At 39.1% G+C, this 14,691-nt stretch overlaps 22 non-coding genes across 22 annotated transcripts; all 22 read left to right on the forward strand.

The window, feature by feature from the left end:
* Positions 1 to 351: 351 nt before the first annotated feature.
* Trnas-cga (transfer RNA serine (anticodon CGA)) lies at positions 352 to 432 on the forward strand. The gene has a single exon. It is a non-coding gene; the product is annotated as a tRNA-Ser (tRNA).
* A 549-nt stretch (positions 433 to 981) lies between these two features.
* On the forward strand, positions 982 to 1,062 carry Trnas-cga (transfer RNA serine (anticodon CGA)). The gene has a single exon. It is a non-coding gene; the product is annotated as a tRNA-Ser (tRNA).
* A 548-nt stretch (positions 1,063 to 1,610) lies between these two features.
* Positions 1,611 to 1,691, forward strand: Trnas-cga (transfer RNA serine (anticodon CGA)). Its single transcript has one exon. It is a non-coding gene; the product is annotated as a tRNA-Ser (tRNA).
* Positions 1,692 to 2,241: 550 nt separating this feature from the next.
* On the forward strand, positions 2,242 to 2,322 carry Trnas-cga (transfer RNA serine (anticodon CGA)). Its single transcript has one exon. It is a non-coding gene; the product is annotated as a tRNA-Ser (tRNA).
* A 550-nt stretch (positions 2,323 to 2,872) lies between these two features.
* Positions 2,873 to 2,953, forward strand: Trnas-cga (transfer RNA serine (anticodon CGA)). The gene has a single exon. It is a non-coding gene; the product is annotated as a tRNA-Ser (tRNA).
* Positions 2,954 to 3,502: 549 nt separating this feature from the next.
* Trnas-cga (transfer RNA serine (anticodon CGA)) lies at positions 3,503 to 3,583 on the forward strand. The gene has a single exon. It is a non-coding gene; the product is annotated as a tRNA-Ser (tRNA).
* A 548-nt stretch (positions 3,584 to 4,131) lies between these two features.
* On the forward strand, positions 4,132 to 4,212 carry Trnas-cga (transfer RNA serine (anticodon CGA)). The gene has a single exon. It is a non-coding gene; the product is annotated as a tRNA-Ser (tRNA).
* A 550-nt stretch (positions 4,213 to 4,762) lies between these two features.
* On the forward strand, positions 4,763 to 4,843 carry Trnas-cga (transfer RNA serine (anticodon CGA)). Its single transcript has one exon. It is a non-coding gene; the product is annotated as a tRNA-Ser (tRNA).
* Positions 4,844 to 5,393: 550 nt separating this feature from the next.
* Positions 5,394 to 5,474, forward strand: Trnas-cga (transfer RNA serine (anticodon CGA)). The gene has a single exon. It is a non-coding gene; the product is annotated as a tRNA-Ser (tRNA).
* A 547-nt stretch (positions 5,475 to 6,021) lies between these two features.
* Positions 6,022 to 6,102, forward strand: Trnas-cga (transfer RNA serine (anticodon CGA)). Its single transcript has one exon. It is a non-coding gene; the product is annotated as a tRNA-Ser (tRNA).
* A 548-nt stretch (positions 6,103 to 6,650) lies between these two features.
* Trnas-cga (transfer RNA serine (anticodon CGA)) lies at positions 6,651 to 6,733 on the forward strand. Its single transcript has one exon. It is a non-coding gene; the product is annotated as a tRNA-Ser (tRNA).
* A 519-nt stretch (positions 6,734 to 7,252) lies between these two features.
* Trnas-cga (transfer RNA serine (anticodon CGA)) lies at positions 7,253 to 7,333 on the forward strand. The gene has a single exon. It is a non-coding gene; the product is annotated as a tRNA-Ser (tRNA).
* A 548-nt stretch (positions 7,334 to 7,881) lies between these two features.
* Positions 7,882 to 7,962, forward strand: Trnas-cga (transfer RNA serine (anticodon CGA)). The gene has a single exon. It is a non-coding gene; the product is annotated as a tRNA-Ser (tRNA).
* Positions 7,963 to 9,138: 1,176 nt separating this feature from the next.
* Trnas-cga (transfer RNA serine (anticodon CGA)) lies at positions 9,139 to 9,219 on the forward strand. The gene has a single exon. It is a non-coding gene; the product is annotated as a tRNA-Ser (tRNA).
* Positions 9,220 to 9,767: 548 nt separating this feature from the next.
* On the forward strand, positions 9,768 to 9,848 carry Trnas-cga (transfer RNA serine (anticodon CGA)). The gene has a single exon. It is a non-coding gene; the product is annotated as a tRNA-Ser (tRNA).
* Positions 9,849 to 10,395: 547 nt separating this feature from the next.
* Positions 10,396 to 10,476, forward strand: Trnas-cga (transfer RNA serine (anticodon CGA)). The gene has a single exon. It is a non-coding gene; the product is annotated as a tRNA-Ser (tRNA).
* A 548-nt stretch (positions 10,477 to 11,024) lies between these two features.
* On the forward strand, positions 11,025 to 11,105 carry Trnas-cga (transfer RNA serine (anticodon CGA)). Its single transcript has one exon. It is a non-coding gene; the product is annotated as a tRNA-Ser (tRNA).
* Positions 11,106 to 11,655: 550 nt separating this feature from the next.
* On the forward strand, positions 11,656 to 11,736 carry Trnas-cga (transfer RNA serine (anticodon CGA)). Its single transcript has one exon. It is a non-coding gene; the product is annotated as a tRNA-Ser (tRNA).
* A 550-nt stretch (positions 11,737 to 12,286) lies between these two features.
* Positions 12,287 to 12,367, forward strand: Trnas-cga (transfer RNA serine (anticodon CGA)). The gene has a single exon. It is a non-coding gene; the product is annotated as a tRNA-Ser (tRNA).
* Positions 12,368 to 12,914: 547 nt separating this feature from the next.
* Trnas-cga (transfer RNA serine (anticodon CGA)) lies at positions 12,915 to 12,995 on the forward strand. The gene has a single exon. It is a non-coding gene; the product is annotated as a tRNA-Ser (tRNA).
* A 548-nt stretch (positions 12,996 to 13,543) lies between these two features.
* Trnas-cga (transfer RNA serine (anticodon CGA)) lies at positions 13,544 to 13,624 on the forward strand. Its single transcript has one exon. It is a non-coding gene; the product is annotated as a tRNA-Ser (tRNA).
* A 521-nt stretch (positions 13,625 to 14,145) lies between these two features.
* On the forward strand, positions 14,146 to 14,226 carry Trnas-cga (transfer RNA serine (anticodon CGA)). The gene has a single exon. It is a non-coding gene; the product is annotated as a tRNA-Ser (tRNA).
* Positions 14,227 to 14,691: the final 465 nt, after the last annotated feature.

Raw genomic sequence — 14,691 nt, forward strand, 5'->3', positions numbered from 1 at the left:
GCTTCAATTAACACACCGGCTGGAAAAAATGCAGGAAAGAGGAGGAGAAAGCTAAATTTAAACTCTATTCCTTGGCTCTGACATACGTGTTAATGATTACATGTGAATTACGTCACAGGCTTTTAGAATTCACATGGGATGACAGGAGAAACTACGCAACATTTACTTTAATGCAGCTTTGTTTTGAGAGACAGTTCTTACCGAAAAACTAGCACAGTCACATACCGCATGTGCAACAAATGGATTTTTACAAACTAGTATAGGACTTCTTTAACAAATTACTAATTAGAAACCTTTAGTTAAAGCTGGTTTGTAACGTTTCCGCAAAGATGTACTCAAAGAAATCCACGTGCTGCGATGGCCGAGTGGTTAAGGCGTTTGACTCGAAATCAAATGGGATATCCCGCACAGGTTCGAATCCTGTTCGCAGCGCAGTTGAAATGGAAAATTCAATGTGACAGTTTTACCTAAAATCAATAGTATCCCCCAAAACGCGGGTGCAGAGAGGCAATATTTGAGAAAGTGGCAAGTAATAGACCAGTGCACACAGCATGCTCCACAAATTTCTACCTAACTTGAATACTGATAATAGGCTTTGCGTTCAAGCTTCTGGCCATTTGCTTCTTTAGCTTCAATTAACACATCAGCTGGATTAAATTATGGGAAAGAAGAGGAGAAAGCTATATTTAAAATTTAGTCTTTGTTTTTGACATACGTGTCAATGATTACATGCCAATTATGCCACAAGCTGTGTTGATTTCACATGGGTTAACAGGAGAAACTACGCAACATTTAACATAATGCAATCTTTGTTTGAGAGAAAGTTCTTATCGAAAGTATGACACATTCACATACGGCATGTGTAACAAATGGATGAATACAAACTAGTATACGACTCCTTTACCAAGTTAATAATTAGAAACCTTTAGCTGGAGCTGGTTTGTAACGTTTCCGCAAAGATGTACTCAAAGAAATCTACGTGCTGCGATGGCCGAGTGGTTAAGGCGTTTGACTCGAAACCATATGGGATATCCCGCGCAGGTTCGAGTCCTGTTTGCAGCGCAGTTGAAATGGAGAATGCAATGTACCACTTTTACCTAAAATCAGTAGTATCCCGCAAAAGGCAGGTGCTGAGAGGCAAAATTTGAGAAAGTTGCAAGTAATAGACCAGTGCACACAGCATGATCCACAAAATTTTACCTAACTTGAATGCCGATAGCAGGCTTTGCATTCATATTTCTAACCACTTGCTTCTTTAGCTTCAATTAACACACCGGCTGGAAAAAAATGCAGGAAAGAGGAGGAGAAAGCTAAATTTAAACTCTATTCCTTGTCTCTGACATACGTGTTAATGATTACATGTGAATTACGTCACAGGCTTTTAGAATTCACATGGGGTGACAGGAGAAACTACGCAACATTTACTTTAATGCAGCTTTGTTTTAAGAGACAGTTCTTACCGAAAAACTAGCACAGTCCCATACCGCATGTGCAACAAATGGATTTTTACAAACTAGTATAGGACTTCTTTAACAAATTACTAATTAGAAACCTTTAGTTAAAGCTGGTTTGTAACGTTTCCGCAAAGATGTACTCAAAGAAATCCACGTGCTGCGATGGCCGAGTGGTTAAGGCGTTTGACTCGAAATCAAATGGGATATCCCGCACAGGTTCGAATCCTGTTCGCAGCGCAGTTGAAATGGAAAATTCAATGTGACAGTTTTACCTAAAATCAATAGTATCCCCCAAAACGCGGGTGCAGAGAGGCAATATTTGAGAAAGTGGCAAGTAATAGACCAGTGCACACAGCATGCTCCACAAATTTCTACCTAACTTGAATACTGATAATAGGCTTTGCGTTCAAGCTTCTGGCCATTTGCTTCTTTAGCTTCAATTAACACATCGGCTGGATTAAATTATGGGAAAGAAGAGGAGAAAGCTATATTTAAAATTTAGTCTTTGTTTTTGACATACGTGTCAATGATTACATGCCAAATATGCCACAAGCTGTGTTGATTTCACATGGGTTAACAGGAGAAACTACGCAACATTTAACATAATGCAATCTTTGTTTGAGAGAAAGTTCTTATCGAAAGTATGACACATTCACATACGGCATGTGTAACAAATGGATGAATACAAACTAGTATACGACTCCTTTAACAAATTAATAATTAGAAAACTTTAGCTAGGGCTGGTTTGTAACATTTGCGCGAAGATGTTTCTCAAAGAAAACTATGGTCTGTGATGGCTGAGTGGTTAAGGCGTTTGACTCGAAATCAAATGGGATATCCCGCAAAGGTTCGAATCCTGTTCGCAGCGCAGTTGAAATGTAAAATGCAATGTGGCACTTTTACCTAAAATCAGTAGTATCCCGCAAAACGCAGGTGCTAAGAGGCATGATTTGAGAAAGTCGCAAGTAATAGACCAGTGCACACAGCATGCTCCACAAAATTCTACCTAACTTGAATGCCGATAACAGGCTTTGCGTTTAAGTTTCTGGCCATTTGCTTCTTTAGCTTCAATTAACACATCGGCTGAAAAAAAATGCGGGAAAAAACAGGAGAAAGTTAAGTTTGAATTTTATTCTTTGTTTTTGACATACGTGTTAATGATTACATGTGAATTACGCCACAGGCATTTTAGATTTCACATGGGATGACAAGAGAAACTACGCAACATTTACTATAATGCAGCTTTTTTTTTGAGAGACAGTTCTTACCAAAAAACTGGCACAGTCACATACCACATGTGCAACAAATGGATTTTTACAAACTGGTACAGGACTTCTTTAACCAATTACTAATTAGAAACCTTTAGCTAGAGCTGGTTTGTAACGTTTCCGCAAAGATGTACTCAAAGAAATCCACGTGCTGCGATGGCCGAGTGGTTAAGGCGTTTGACTCGAAATCAAATGGGATATCCCGCACAGGTTCGAATCCTGTTCGCAGCGCAGTTGAAATGGAAAATTCAATGTGACAGTTTTACCTAAAATCAATAGTATCCCCCAAAACGCGGGTGCAGAGAGGCAATATTTGAGAAAGTGGCAAGTAATAGACCAGTGCACACAGCATGCTCCACAAATTTCTACCTAACTTGAATACTGATAATAGGCTTTGCGTTCAAGCTTCTGGCCATTTGCTTCTTTAGCTTCAATTAACACATCAGCTGGATTAAATTATGGGAAAGAAGAGGAGAAAGCTATATTTAAAATTTAGTCTTTGTTTTTGACATACGTGTCAATGATTACATGCCAATTATGCCACAAGCTGTGTTGATTTCACATGGGTTAACAGGAGAAACTACGCAACATTTAACATAATGCAATCTTTGTTTGAGAGAAAGTTCTTATCGAAAGTATGACACATTCACATACGGCATGTGTAACAAATGGATGAATACAAACTAGTATACGACTCCTTTACCAAGTTAATAATTAGAAACCTTTAGCTGGAGATGGTTTGTAACGTTTCCGCAAAGATGTACTCAAAGAAATCTACGTGCTGCGATGGCCGAGTGGTTAAGGCGTTTGACTCGAAACCATATGGGATATCCCGCGCAGGTTCGAGTCCTGTATGCAGCGCAGTTGAAATGGAGAATGCAATGTACCACTTTTACCTAAAATCAGTAGTATCCCGCAAAAGGCAGGTGCTGAGAGGCAAAATTTGAGAAAGTTGCAAGTAATAGACCAGTGCACACAGCATGATCCACAAAATTTTACCTAACTTGAATGCCGATAGCAGGCTTTGCATTCATATTTCTAACCACTTGCTTCTTTAGCTTCAATTAACACACCGGCTGGAAAAAAATGCAGGAAAGAGGAGGAGAAAGCTAAATTTAAAATCTATTCCTTGTCTCTGACATACGTGTTAATGATTACATGTGAATTACGTCACAGGCTTTTAGAATTCACATGGGATGACAGGAGAAACTACGCAACATTTACTTTAATGCAGCTTTGTTTTAAGAGACAGTTCTTACCGAAAAACTAGCACAGTCACATACCGCATATGCAACAAATGGATTTTTACAAACTAGTATAGGACTTCTTTAACAAATTACTAATTAGAAACCTTTAGTTAAAGCTGGTTTGTAACGTTTCCGCAAAGATGTACTCAAAGAAATCCACGTGCTGCGATGGCCGAGTGGTTAAGGCGTTTGACTCGAAATCAAATGGGATATCCCGCACAGGTTCGAATCCTGTTCGCAGCGCAGTTGAAATGGAAAATTCAATGTGACAGTTTTACCTAAAATCAATAGTATCCCCCAAAACGCGGGTGCAGAGAGGCAATATTTGAGAAAGTGGCAAGTAATAGACCAGTGCACACAGCATGCTCCACAAATTTCTACCTAACTTGAATACTGATAATAGGCTTTGCGTTCAAGCTTCTGGCCATTTGCTTCTTTAGCTTCAATTAACACATCGGCTGGATTAAATTATGGGAAAGAAGAGGAGAAAGCTATATTTAAAATTTAGTCTTTGTTTTTGACATACGTGTCAATGATTACATGCCAAATATGCCACAAGCTGTGTTGATTTCACATGGGTTAACAGGAGAAACTACGCAACATTTAACATAATGCAATCTTTGTTTGAGAGAAAGTTCTTATCGAAAGTATGACACATTCACATACGGCATGTGTAACAAATGGATGAATACAAACTAGTATACGACTCCTTTAACAAATTAATAATTAGAAAACTTTAGCTAGGGCTGGTTTGTAACATTTGCGCGAAGATGTTTCTCAAAGAAAACTATGGTCTGTGATGGCTGAGTGGTTAAGGCGTTTGACTCGAAATCAAATGGGATATCCCGCAAAGGTTCGAATCCTGTTCGCAGCGCAGTTGAAATGTAAAATGCAATGTGGCACTTTTACCTAAAATCAGTAGTATCCCGCAAAACGCAGGTGCTAAGAGGCATGATTTGAGAAAGTCGCAAGTAATAGACCAGTGCACACAGCATGCTCCACAAAATTCTACCTAACTTGAATGCCGATAACAGGCTTTGCGTTTAAGTTTCTGGCCATTTGCTTCTTTAGCTTCAATTAACACATCGGCTGAAAAAAAATGCGGGAAAAAACAGGAGAAAGTTAAGTTTGAATTTTATTCTTTGTTTTTGACATACGTGTTAATGATTACATGTGAATTACGCCACAGGCATTTTAGATTTCACATGGGATGACAAGAGAAACTACGCAACATTTACTATAATGCAGCTTTTTTTTTGAGAGACAGTTCTTACCAAAAAACTGGCACAGTCACATACCACATGTGCAACAAATGGATTTTTACAAACTAGTACAGGACTTCTTTAACCAATTACTAATTAGAAACCTTTAGCTAGAGCTGGTTTGTAACGTTTCCGCAAAGATGTACTCAAAGAAATCTACGTGCTGGGATGGCTGAGTGGTTAGGGCGTTTGACTCGAAATCAAATGGGATATCCCGCACAGGTTCGAATCCTGTTCGCAGCGCAGTTGAAATGGAAAATTCAATGTGACACTTTTACCTAAAATCAGTAGTATCCCCCAAAACGCAAATACCAAGTGGCAAGATTTGAGAAAGTCGCAAGTAATAGACCAATGCACAAAGCATGCTCCACAAAATTCTACCTAACTTGAATGCCGATAACAGGCTTTGCGTTCAAGTTTCTGGCCATTTGCTTCTTTAGCTTCAATCAACACATCGGCTGAAAAAAAATGCGGGAAAGAAGAGGAGAAAGCTAAGTTTAAATTTTATTCCTTGTTTTTGACATACGTGTTAATGATTACATGTGAATTACGCCACAGGGTTTTAGTTTTTACATGAAATGACAGGAGAAACAACGCAACATTTAAGTTAATGCAATTTCTTTTTGAGAGAAAGTTCTTACTGAAAATATGGCACGGTCACATACGGCATGTGTAACAAATGGATGTTTCAAACTAGTATAGGACTTCTTTACCAAGTTAATAATTAGAAACCTTTAGCTAGAGCTGGTTTGTAACGTTTCCGCAAAGATGTACTCAAAGAAATCTACGTGCTGCGATGGCCGAGTGGTTAAGGCGTTTGACTCGAAATCAAATGGGATATCCCGCACAGGTTCGAATCCTGTTCGCAGCGCAGTTGAAATGGAAAATTCAATGTGACAGTTTTACCTAAAATCAATAGTATCCCCCAAAACGCGGGTGCAGAGAGGCAATATTTGAGAAAGTGGCAAGTAATAGACCAGTGCACACAGCATGCTCCACAAAATTCTACCTAACTTGAATGCTGATAATAGGCTTTGCCTTCAAGCTTCTGGCCATTTGCTTCTTTAGCTTCAATTAACACATCGGCTGAAATAAATTATGGGAAAGAGGAGGAGAAAGCTATATTTAAACTTTAGTCTTTGTTTTTGACATACGTGTCAATGATTACATGCGAATTACGCCACAAGCTGTGTTGATTTCACATGGGTTGACAGGAGAAACTACGCAACATTTAATGTAATGCAATTTTTGTTTGAGAGAAAGTTCTTACCAAAAATATGACACAGTCACATACGGCATGTGCAACAAATGGATGAATACAACTAGTATACGAATCCTTTAACAAATTAATAATTAGAAACCTTTAGCTAGGGCGTGTTTGTAACGTTTGAGCGAAGATGTACTCAAAGAAATCTACGTGCTGCGATGGCCGAGTGGTTAAGGCGTTTGACTCGAAATCAAATGGGATATCCCGCACTGGTTCGAATCCTGTTCCCAATGCAGTTGAAATGGAAAATTCGATGTGACAGTTTTACCTAAAATCAGTAGTATCCCGCAAAACGCAGGTGCTGAGAGGCATGATTTGAGAAAGTGGCAAGTAATAGACCAGTGCACACAGCATGCTCCACAAAGTTCTACCTAACTTGAATGCCGATAACAGGCGTTGCGTTTAAGCAATTAACACATCGGCCGAAAGAAAATGCGGGAAAGAAAAGGAGAAAGCTAAGTTTAAAATTTATTCTTGGCTTTTGACATACGTGTCAATGACTACATGCGAATTACGCCACAAGCTTCGTTGATTTCACATGGGTTGACAGGAGAAACAACGCAACATTTAATATAATGCAAATTTTTTGAAAGAAATTGCTTGCCGAAAATATGACGCAGTCACATACGGCATGTGTAACAAATGGATGTTTACAAACTAGTATAGGACTTCTTCACCAAGTTAATAATTGAAAACATTTAGCTAGGTCTGGTATGTAACATTTGCGCAAAGATGTACTCAAAGAATTCTACGTGCTGCGATGGCCGAGTGGTTAAGGCGTGTGACTCGAACTCATATGGGATATCCCGCGCAGGTTCGAGTCCTGTTTGCAGCGCAGTTGAAATGGAGAATGCAATGTACCACTTTTACCTAAAATCAGTAGTATCTCTCAAAACGCAGGTGCTGCGAGGCAAAATTTGAGAAAGCTGCAAGTAATAGACCAGTGCACACAGCATGCTCCACAGAATTCTATCTAACTTGAAAACGGATAATAGGCTTTGCGTTCAAGTTTCTGGCCATTTGCTTCTTTTGCTTCAATTAACACATCGGCTGGAAGAAATGCGGGAAAAAAAGAGGAGAAAGCTGTATTTATGCTTTAGTCCTTGTTTTTGACATACGTGTTAACGATTACATGCGAATTACGCCACAAGGTTTGTTGATTTCACAGGGGTTGACAAGAGAAACTACGCAACATTTAACATAATGCAGCTTTTTTTTGAGAGACAGTTCTTACCGAAAAACTGGCACAGTCACATACAACATGTGTAACAAATTGATTTTTACAAACTAGTATAGGACTTTTTTACAAATTACTAATTAGAAACCTATAGCTAGAGCTGGTTTGTAACGTTTCCGCAAAGATGTACTCAAAGAATTCTACGTGCTGCGATGGCCGAGTGGTTAAGGCGTTTGACTCGAAATCATATGGGTTATCCCGCACAGGTTCGAATCCTGTTCGCAGCGCAGTTGAAATGTAAATTGAAATGTGACACTTTTACCTAAAATCAATAGTATCTCTCAAAACGCAGGTGCTGAGAGGCAAAATTTGAGAAAGCCGCAAGTAATAGACCAGTGCACACAGCATGCTCCACAGAATTCTATCTAACTTGAAAACGGATAATAGGCTTTGCGTTCAAGTTTCTGGCCATTTGCTTCTTTTGCTTCAATTAACACATCGGCTGGAAGAAATGCGGGAAAAAAAGAGGAGAAAGCTGTATTTATGCTTTAGTCCTTGTTTTTGACATACGTGTTAACGATTACATGCGAATTACGCCACAAGCTTCGTTGATTTCACATGGGTTGACAGGAGAAACAACGCAACATTTAATATAATGCAAATTTTTTGAAAGAAATTGCTTGCCGAAAATATGACGCAGTCACATACGGCATGTGTAACAAATGGATGTTTACAAACTAGTATAGGACTTCTTTACCAAGTTAATAATTAGAAACATTTAGCTAGGTCTGGAATGTAACATTTGCGCAAAGATGTACTCAAAGAATTCTACGTGCTGCGATGGCCGAGTGGTTAAGGCGTGTGACTTAAAATCATATGGGATATCCCGCGCAGGTTCAATCCTGTTTGCAGCGCAGTTGAAATGGAGAATGCAATGTACGACTTTTACCTAAAATCAGTAGTATCTCTCAAAACGCAGGTGCTGAGAGGCAAAATTTGAGAAAGCTGCAAGTAATAGACCAGGGCACACAGCATGCTCCACAAAATTCTATCTAACTTGAAAACGGATAATAGGCTTTGCGTTCAAGTTTCTGGCCATTTGCTTCTTTAGCTTCAATTAACACATCGGCTGGAAGAAATGCGGGAAAAAAAGAGGAGAAAGCTGTATTTATGCTTTAGTCCTTGTTTTTGACATACGTGTTAACGATTACATGCGAATTACGCCACAAGGTTTGTTGATTTCACATGGGATGACAGAAGAAACTACGCAAAACTTACTATAATGCAGCTTTTTTTTGAGAGACAGTTCTTACCGAAAAACTGGCACAGTCACATACAACATGTGTAACAAATGGATTTTTACAAACTAGTATAGGACTTCTTTAACCAATTACTAATTAGAAACCTTTAGCTAGAGCTGGTTTGTAACGTTTCCGCAAAGATGTACTCAAAGAAATCTACGTGCTGCGATGGCCGAGTGGTTAAGGCGTTTGACTCGAAATCAAATGGGATATCCCGCACAGGTTCGAATCCTGTTCGCAGCGCAGTTGAAATGTAAATTGAAATGTGACACTTTTACCTAAAATCAATAGTATCTCTCAAAACGCAGGTGCTGAGAGGCAAAATCTGAGAAAGCTGCAAGTAATAGACCAGGGCACACAGCATGCTCCACAGAATTCTATCTAACTTGAAAACGGATAATAGGCTTTGCGTTCAAGTTTCTGGCCATTTGCTTCTTTAGCTTCAATTAACACATCGGCTGGAAGAAATGCGGGAAAAAAAGAGGAGAAAGCTGTATTTATGCTTTAGTCCTTGTTTTTGACATACGTGTTAACGATTACATGCGAATTACGCCACAAGGTTTGTTGATTTCACATGGGATGACAGAAGAAACTACGCAACATTTACTATAATGCAGCTTTTTTTTGAGAGACAGTTCTTACCGAAAAACTGGCACAGTCCATACAACATGTGTAACAAATGGATTTTTACAAACTAGTATAGGAATTCTTTAACCAATTACTAATTAGAAACCTTTAGCTAGAGCTGGTTTGTAACGTTTCCGCAAAGATGTACTCAAAGAAATCTACGTGCTGCGATGGCCGAGTGGTTAAGGCGTTTGACTCGAAATCAAATGGGATATCCCGCACAGGTTCGAATCCTGTTCGCAGCGCAGTTGAAATGTAAATTGAAATGTGACACTTTTACCTAAAATCAATAGTATCTCTCAAAACGCTTGTGCTGAGAGGCAAAATTTGAGAAAGCCGCAAGTAATAGACAAGTGCACACAGCATGCTCCACAGAATTCTATCTAACTTGAAAACGGATAATAGGCTTTGCGTTCAAGTTTCTGGCCATTTGCTTCTTTTGCTTCAATTAACACATCGGCCGAAAGAAAATGCGGGAAAGAAAAGGAGAAAGCTAAGTTTAAATTTTATTCTTGGCTTTTGACATACGTGTCAATGACTACATGCGAATTACGCCACAAGGTTTGTTGATTTCACAGGGGTGACAAGAGAAACTACGCAACATTTAACATAATGCAATTTTTGTAAGAGAGAAAGTTCTTACCGAAATATGGCACAGTCACATACGGCATATGCAACAAATTGATTTTTACAAACTAGTATAGGACTTTTTTTACAAATTACTAATTAGAAACCTATAGCTAGAGCTGGTTTGTAACGTTTCCGCAAAGATGTACTCAAAGTAATCTACGTGCTGCGATGGCTGAGTGGTTAAGGCGTGTGACTCGAAATCATATGGGATATCCCGCGCAGGTTCGAGTCCTGTTTGCAGCGCAGTTGAAATGGAGAATGCAATGTACGACTTTTACCTAAAATCAGTAGTATCTCTCAAAACGCAGGTGCTGAGAGGCAAAATTTGAGAAAGCTGCAAGTAATAGACCAGGGCACACAGCATGCTCCACAGAATTCTATCTAACTTGAAAACGGATAATAGGCTTTGCGTTCAAGTTTCTGGCCATTTGCTTCTTTAGCTTCAATTAACACAACGGCTGGAAAAAAATGCAGGAAAGAGGAGGAGAAAGCTAAATTTAAACTCTATTCCTTGTCTCTGACATACGTGTTAATGATTACATGTGAATTACGTCACAGGCTTTTAGAATTCACATGGGATGACAGGAGAAACTACGCAACATTTACTTTAATGCAGCTTTGTTTTGAGAGACAGTTCTTACCGAAAAACTAGGACAGTCACATACCGCATGTGCAACAAATGGATTTTTACAAACTAGTATAGGACTTCTTTAACAAATTACTAATTAGAAACCTTTAGTTAAAGCTGGTTTGTAACGTTTCCGCAAAGATGTACTCAAAGAAATCCACGTGCTGCGATGGCCGAGTGGTTAAGGCGTTTGACTCGAAATCAAATGGGATATCCCGCACAGGTTCGAATCCTGTTCGCAGCGCAGTTGAAATGGAAAATTCATTGTGACAGTTTTACCTAAAATCAATAGTATCCCCCAAAACGCGGGTGCAGAGAGGCAATATTTGAGAAAGTGGCAAGTAATAGACCAGTGCACACAGCATGCTCCACAAATTTCTACCTAACTTGAATACTGATAATAGGCTTTGCGTTCAAGCTTCTGGCCATTTGCTTCTTTAGCTTCAATTAACACATCGGCTGGATTAAATTATGGGAAAGAAGAGGAGAAAGCTATATTTAAACTTTAGTCTTTGTTTTTGACATACGTGTCAATGATTACATGCCAATTATGCCACAAGCTGTGTTGATTTCACATGGGTTAACAGGAGAAACTACGCAACATTTAACATAATGCAATCTTTGTTTGAGAGAAAGTTCTTATCGAAAGTATGACACATTCACATACGGCATGTGTAACAAATGGATGAATACAAACTAGTATACGACTCCTTTAACAAATTAATAATTAGAAAACTTTAGCTAGGGCTGGTTTGTAACATTTGCGCGAAGATGTTTCTCAATGAAAACTATGGTCTGTGATGGCTGAGTGGTTAAGGCGTTTGACTCGAAATCAAATGGGATATCCCGCAAAGGTTCGAATCCTGTTCGCAGCGCAGTTGAAATGTAAAATGCAATGTGGCACTTTTACCTAAAATCAGTAGTATCCCGCAAAACGCAGGTGCTAAGAGGCATGATTTGAGAAAGTCGCAAGTAATAGACCAGTGCACACAGCATGCTCCACAAAATTCTACCTAACTTGAATGCCGATAACAGGCTTTGCGTTTAAGTTTCTGGCCATTTGCTTCTTTAGCTTCAATTAACACATCGGCTGAAAAAAAATGCGGGAAAAAACAGGAGAAAGTTAAGTTTGAATTTTATTCTTTGTTTTTGACATACGTGTTAATGATTACATGTGAATTACGCCACAGGCATTTTAGATTTCACATGGGATGACAAGAGAAACTACGCAACATTTACTATAATGCAGCTTTTTTTTTGAGAGACAGTTCTTACCAAAAAACTGGCACAGTCACATACCACATGTGCAACAAATGGATTTTTACAAACTAGTACAGGACTTCTTTAACCAATTACTAATTAGAAACCTTTAGCTAGAGCTGGTTTGTAACGTTTCCGCAAAGATGTACTCAAAGAAATCTACGTGCTGCGATGGCTGAGTGGTTAGGGCGTTTGACTCGAAATCAAATGGGATATCCCGCACAGGTTCGAATCCTGTTCGCAGCGCAGTTGAAATGGAAAATTCAATGTGATACTTTTACCTAAAATCAGTAGTATCCCCCAAAACGCAAATACCAAGTGGCAAGATTTGAGAAAGTCGCAAGTAATAGACCAATGCACAAAGCATGCTCCACAAAATTCTACCTAACTTGAATGCCGATAACAGGCTTTGCGTTCAAGTTTCTGGCCATTTGCTTCTTTAGCTTCAATTAACACATCGGCTGAAAAAAAATGCGGGAAAGAAGAGGAGAAAGCTAAGTTTAAATTTTATTCCTTGTTTTTGACATACGTGTTAATGATTACATGTGAATTACGCCACAGGGTTTTAGTTTTTACATGAAATGACAGGAGAAACAACGCGACATTTAATGTAATGCAATTTTTTTTTGAGAGAAAGTTCTTACTGAAAATATGGCACGGTCACATACGGCATGTGTAACAAATGGATGTTTCAAACTAGTATAGGACTTCTTTACCAAGTTAATAATTAGAAACCTTTAGCTAGAGCTGGTTTGTAACGTTTCCGCAAAGATGTACTCAAAGAAATCTACGTGCTGCGATGGCCGAGTGGTTAAGGCGTTTGACTCGAAATCAAATGGGATATCCCGCACAGGTTCGAATCCTGTTCGCAGCGCAGTTGAAATGGAAAATTCAATGTGACAGTTTTACCTAAAATCAATAGTATCCCCCACAACGCGGGTGCAGAGAGGCAATATTTGAGAAAGTGGCAAGTAATAGACCAGTGCACACAGCATGCTCCACAAAATTCTACCTAACTTGAATGCTGATAATAGGCTTTGCCTTCAAGCTTCTGGCCATTTGCTTCTTTAGCTTCAATTAACACATCGGCTGAAATAAATTATGGGAAAGAAGAGGAGAAAGCTATATGTAAACTTTAGTCTTTGTTTTTGACATACGTGTCAATGATTACATGGGAATTACGCCACAAGCTGTGTTGATTTCACATGGGTTGACAGGAGAAACTACGCAACATTTAATGTAATGCAATTTTTGTTTGAGAGAAAGTTCTTACCAAAAATATGACACAGTCACATACGGCATGTGCAACAAATGGATGAATACAACTAGTATACGAATCCTTTAACAAATTAATAATTAGAAACCTTTAGCTAGGGCGTGTTTGTAACGTTTGAGCGAAGATGTACTCAAAGAAATCTACGTGCTGCGATGGCCGAGTGGTTAAGGCGTTTGCCTCGAAATCAAGTGGGATATCCCGCACTGGTTCGAATCCTGTTCGCAGCGCAGTTGAAATGGAAAATTCGATGTGACAGTTTTACCTAAAATCAGTAGTATCCCGCAAAACGCAGGTGCTGAGAGGCATGATTTGAGAAAGTCGCAAGTAATAGACCAGTGCACACAGCATGCTCCACAAAGTTCTACCTAACTTGAATGCCGATAACAGGCGTTGCGTTTAAGCAATTAACACATCGGCCGAAAGAAAATGCGGGAAAGAAAAGGAGAAAGCTAAGTTTAAAATTTATTCTTGGCTTTTGACATACGTGTCAATGACTACATGCGAATTACGCCACAAGCTTCGTTGATTTCACATGGGTTGACAGGAGAAACAACGCAACATTTAATATAATGCAAATTTTTTGAAAGAAATTGCTTGCCGAAAATATGACGCAGTCACATACGGCATGTGTAACAAGTGGATGTTTACAAGCTAGTATAGGACTTCTTTACCAAGTTAATAATTAGAAACATTTAGCTAGGTCTGGTATGTAACATTTGCGCAAAGATGTACTCAAAGAATTCTACGTGCTGCGATGGCCGAGTGGTTAAGGCGTGTGACTCGAACTCATATGGGATATCCCGCGCAGGTTCGAGTCCTGTTTGCAGCGCAGTTGAAATGGAGAATGCAATGTACCACTTTTACCTAAAATCAGTAGTATCTCTCAAAACGCAGGTGCTGCGAGGCAAAATTTGAGAAAGCTGCAAGTAATAGACCAGTGCACACAGCATGCTCCACAGAATTCTATCTAACTTGAAAACGGATAATAGGCTTTGCGTTCAAGTTTCTGGCCATTTGCTTTTTTTGCTTCAATTAACACATCGGCTGGAAGAAATGCGGGAAAAAAAGAGGAGAAAGCTGTATTTATGCTTTAGTCCTTGTTTTTGACATACGTGTTAACGATTACATGCGAATTACGCCACAAGGTTTGTTGATTTCACAGGGGTTGACAAGAGAAACTACGCAACATTTAACATAATGCAATTTTTGTTAGAGAGAAAGTTCTTACCGAAATATGGCACAGTCACATACGGCATATGCAACAAATTGATTTTTACAAACTAGTATAGGACTT

The sequence above is a fragment of the Hydractinia symbiolongicarpus genome, chromosome 5, assembly GCF_029227915.1.
Source record: "Hydractinia symbiolongicarpus strain clone_291-10 chromosome 5, HSymV2.1, whole genome shotgun sequence".
Lineage (NCBI taxonomy): Eukaryota > Metazoa > Cnidaria > Hydrozoa > Anthoathecata > Hydractiniidae > Hydractinia > Hydractinia symbiolongicarpus.